The sequence below is a fragment of the Lepidochelys kempii genome, unplaced genomic scaffold, assembly GCF_965140265.1.
Source record: "Lepidochelys kempii isolate rLepKem1 unplaced genomic scaffold, rLepKem1.hap2 scaffold_113, whole genome shotgun sequence".
NCBI lineage: Eukaryota > Metazoa > Chordata > Testudines > Cheloniidae > Lepidochelys > Lepidochelys kempii.
Window position 1 is genome coordinate 235,001 of NW_027333595.1, and position 5,000 is coordinate 240,000.

Genomic DNA, 5,000 nt, shown 5'->3' on the forward strand with positions numbered 1-5,000 from the left:
CCTGGTGTCCGGACGGGAAGGAAGCCCCGATCCCGGGGCAAGGGGACCCGGACGGAGCGGTATCCGCCGAGCCCCAGCCCGCGGGGGCAGGAACCGGGTTGACCTGTTGGCCGAAAAGCAAACCGGCCACCAGGTCAACCCGTTCAAAGTATAGGGTTGACCTGGTGGCCGAAAAGCAAACCGGCCACCAGGTCAACCCATTGAAAGTATAGGGTTGACCTGGTGGCCGAAAAACAAACCGGCCACCAGGTCAACCCGTTCAAAGTATAGGGTTGACCTGGTGGCCGAAAAGCAAACCGGCCACCAGGTCAACCCATTGAAAGTATAGGGTTGACCTGGTGGCCGGACGGGAAGGAAGCCCCGAGCCCCGGGGCAGGGGGACCCGGGTGGAGTGGGGTCCGTCCGGCTCCAGGCCGCGGGGGAGGCTCCGGGTTGACCTGGTGTCCGGACGGGAACGAAGCCCCGACCCCGTGGCAGGGGGACCCGCACGGAGAAGGCGTCCGACCGGCCCCAGCTCGCGCTGCAGGCTCCGGGTTGACCTGGTGACTCCCCTGCCTCGGGTGGCCCCGATCCTTTTTTTCCGTTTTTTTTTTTTTCCGTTTTTTGGCCGGAGAGTGGTCGGGATGCCCCCCCGGCACCCCTTTTGTGGTCGTTGAAAATTTTGTTTCAGACTTCCAGGGGCCCGATCCCTGACCGGGGCGTTTCAGGCTGGCCTGGCGGACTTCTCTGCACAGGCTCCGGATTGACCCGGTGACTCCCCTGCCTCGGGTGGGCCCGATCCTTTTTTCCGTTTTTTTTTTTTTTGGGTCCGGAGAGTGGTCTGGATGCCCCCCCAGAACCCCTTTTGGGGTCGGTGAAAAATTTTTTTCAGACTTCCAGGGTCCCGATCCCTGACCACGGCGCCGCAGGCTGGTCTGGGGGACTTGTCTGGCGAGGGCAGGCACAGGGTTGACATGGTGTCCGGACGGGAAGGAAGCCCCGAGCCCCGGGGCACGGGTACCCGGCCTGAGCGGGGTCCGTCCGGCTCCAGCCCGCGGGGGAGGCTCCGGGTTGACCTGGTGTCCGGAAGCCCCGAGCCCCAGGGCAGGGGTACCCGGGCTGATCGGGGTCCGTCCGGCCCCAGCCCGCGGTGCAGGCTCCGGGTTTACCTGGTGTCCGGAAGCCCCGAGCCCCAGGGCAGGGGTACCCGGGCTGATCGGGGTCCGTCCGGCCCCAGCCCGCGGTGCAGGCTCCGGGTTGACCTGGTGTCCGGAAGCCCCGAGCCCCAGGGCAGGGGTACCCGGGCTGATCGGGGTCCGTCCGGCCCCAGCCCTCGGTGCAGGCTCCGGGTTGACCTGGTGACTCCCCTGCCTCGCGTGGCCCCGATCCTTTTTTCCGTTTTTTTTTTCCTTTTTTGGCCGGAGAGTGCTCGCGATGCCTCCCCCCCGCCACCCCGTTTTGGGTCGGTGGGAAAAAAATCAGACTTCCAGGGACCCGATCCCTGGCCGCGGCGTTTCAGGCTGGCCTGGCGGACTTCTCTGCACAGGCTCCGGGTTGAACCAGTGACTCCCCTGCCTCGGGTGGGCCCGATCCTTTTTTCCGTTTTTTTTTTTTATTTATTTTTTGGCCGGAGAGTGGTAGGGATGCCTTCCCCGCCACCCCGTTTGGGGTCGGTGAAAAAAAATTCAGACTTCCAGGGGCCCGATCCCTGGCCGCGGCGTTTCAGGCTGCCCTGGCGGACTTCTCTGCACAGGCTCCGGGTTGAACCAGTGACTCCCCTGCCTCGGGTGGGCCCGATCCTTTTTTCCGGGTTTTTTTTTTTTTTTTTTTTGGGGGTCCGGAGAGTGGTCTGGATGTCCCTCAGATCCCCTTTTGGGGTCGATGAAAATTTTTTAAAAAGACTTCCAGGGTCCCGATCCCTGACCACGGCATCGCAGAGTGGCCTGGGGGGCTTGTCCGGCGGGGGGCAGGCTGCGGCTTGACATGGTGTCCGGACGGGAAGGAAGCCCCGAGCCCGCGGCAGGGGGACCCGGGCGGAGCGGGGTCCGTCCGGCCCCAGCCCGCGGGGGGAAGGCTCCGGGTTGACCTGGTGTCCGGAAGCCCCGAGCCCCGGGGCAGGGGTACCCGGGCTGATCGGGGTCCGTCCGGCCCCAGCCCGCGGTGCAGGCTCCGGGTTGACCTGGTGTCCGGAAGCCCCGAGCCCCAGGGCAGGGGTACCCGGGCTGATCGGGGTCCGTCCGGCCCCAGCCCGCGGTGCAGGCTCCGGGTTGACCTGGTGACTCCCCTGCCTCGGGTGGCCCCGATCCTTTTTTCCGTTTTTTTTTTTTTTTCATTTTTTGGCCGGAGAGTGGTAGGGATGCCTTCCCCCGCCACCCCGTTTGGGGTCGGTGAAAAAAAATTTCAGACTTCCAGGGCCCCGATCCCTGGCGGGGCGTTTCAGGCTGGCCGGCGGGACCTCTCGGGCACAGGCGCCGGGTTGACCCGCTGACTCCCCTGCCTCGGGTGGCCCCGATCCTTTTTCCCGTTTTTTTTTTTTTTTTCATTTTTTGGCCGGAGAGTGGTAGGGATGCCTTCCCCCGCCACCCCGTTTGGGGTCGGTGAAAAAAAATTTCAGACTTCCAGGGCCCCGATCCCTGGCGGGGCGTTTCAGGCTGGCCGGCGGGACCTCTCGGGCACAGGCGCCGGGTTGACCCGGTGACTCCCCTGCCTCGGGTGGCCCCGATCCTTTTTTCCGTTTTTTTTTTTTTTTCATTTTTTGGCCGGAGAGTGGTAGGGATGCCTTCCCCCGCCACCCCGTATGGGGTCGGTGAAAAAAAATTTCAGACTTCCAGGGCCCCGATCCCTGGCGGGGCGTTTCAGGCTGGCCGGCGGGACCTCTCGAGCACAGGCGCCGGGTTGACCCGGTGACTCCCCTGCCTCGGGTGGCCCCGATCCTTTTTTCCGTTTTTTTTTTTTTGGGTCCGGAGAGTGGTCTGGATGCCCCTCAGATCGCCTTTTGGGGTCGGTGAAAATTTTTAAAAAAGACTTCCAGGGTCCCGATCCGTGACCACGGCGTCGCAGGGTGGCCTGGGGGGCTTGTCCGGCGGGGGGCAGGCTGCGGCTTGACATGGTGTCCGGACGGGAAGGAAGCCCCGAGCCCCGGGGCAGGGGGACCCGGGCGGAGCGGGGTCCGTCCGGCCCCAGCCCGCGGGGGGCAGGCTCCGGGTTGACCTGGTGTCCGGAAGCCCCGAGCCCCAGGGCAGGGGTACCCGGGCTGATCGGGGTCCGTCCGGCCCCAGCCCGCGGTGCAGGCTCCGGGTTGACCTGGTGACTCCCCTGCCTCGGGTGGCCCCGATCCTTTTTTCCGTTTTTTTTTTTTTTTCCATTTTTTGGCCGGAGAGTGGTAGGGATGCCTTCCCCCGCCACCCCGTTTGGGGTCGGTGAAAAAAAATTTCAGACTTCCAGGGCCCCGATCCCTGGCGGGGCGTTTCAGGCTGGCCGGCGGGACCTCTCGGGCACAGGCGCCGGGTTGACCCGGTGACTCCCCTGCCTCGGGTGGCCCCGATCCTTTTTTCCGTTTTTTTTTTTTTTGGGTCCGGAGAGTGGTCTGGATGCCCCTCAGATCGCCTTTTGGGGTCGCTGAAAATTTTTAAAAAAGACTTCCAGGGTCCCGATCCGTGACCACGGCGTCGCAGGGTGGCCTGGGGGGCTTGTCCGGCGGGGGGCAGGCTGCGGCTTGACATGGTGTCCGGACGGGAAGGAAGCCCCGAGCCCGCGGCAGGGGGACCCGGGCGGAGCGGGGTCCGTCCGGCCCCAGCCCGCGGGGGGCAGGCTCCGGGTTGACCTGGTGTCCGGAAGCCCCGAGCCCCAGGGCAGGGGTACCCGTGCTGATCGGGGTCCGTCCGGCCCCAGCCCGCGGTGCAGGCTCCGGGTTGACCTGGTGTCCGGAAGCCCCGAGCCCCGGGGCAGGGGTACCCGGGCTGATCGGGGTCCGTCCGGCCCCAGCCCGCGGTGCAGGCTCCGGGTTGACCTGGTGTCCGGAAGCCCCGAGCCCCAGGGCAGGGGTACCCGGGCTGATCGGGGTCCGTCCGGCCCCAGCCCGCGGTGCAGGCTCCGGGTTGACCTGGTGACTCCCCTGCCTCGGGTGGCCCCGATCCTTTTTTCCGTTTTTTTTTTTTTTTTTTCATTTTTTGGCCGGAGAGTGGTAGGGATGCCTTCCCCCGCCACCCCGTTTGGGGTCGGTGAAAAAAAATTTCAGACTTCCAGGGCCCCGATCCCTGGCGGGGCGTTTCAGGCTGGCCGGCGGGACCTCTCGGGCACAGGCGCCGGGTTGACCCGGTGACTCCCCTGCCTCGGGTGGCCCCGATCCTTTTTTCCGTTTTTTTTTTTTTTTTTCATTTTTTGGCCGGAGAGTGGTAGGGATGCCTTCCCCCGCCACCCCGTATGGGGTCGGTGAAAAAAAATTTCAGACTTCCAGGGCCCCGATCCCTGGCGGGGCGTTTCAGGCTGGCCGGCGGGACCTCTCGTGCACAGGCGCCGCGTTGACCCGGTGACTCCCCTGCCTCGGGTGGGCCCGATCCTTTTTTCCGAGGTTTTTTTCCTTTTCGGCCGGAGAGTGCTCTGGATGCCCCCCCAGCACCCCTTTGGCGGTCGGTGAAATTTTTTTTTTTAGACCTCCAGGGGCCCGATCCCTGGCCGCGGCGTCGCAGGCTGGCCTGGAGGAGCTCTCCTGCGGGGACAGGGTCCGGGTTGACCCGGTGACTCCCCTGCCTCGGGTGGGCCCGATCCTTTTTTCCGTTTTTTTTTTTTTTTCCCGGAGAGTGGTCTGGGTGTCCCCCCAGCACCCCTTTGGGGGTCGGTGAAAAATTTTTTTTCCGACTTCCAGGGGCCCGATCCACGGCCGCGGCGTCGCAGGCTGGCCTGGTGGCCTTCTCTCGCTCCGGCCGCGGATGGCGAGACGCTCGGCCACCAGGTCAACCCGGAGGAAAAACGGCTGAAAAAAAATCGCTAAGTCCCTGCTCGGCCACCAGGTCAACCCGGAG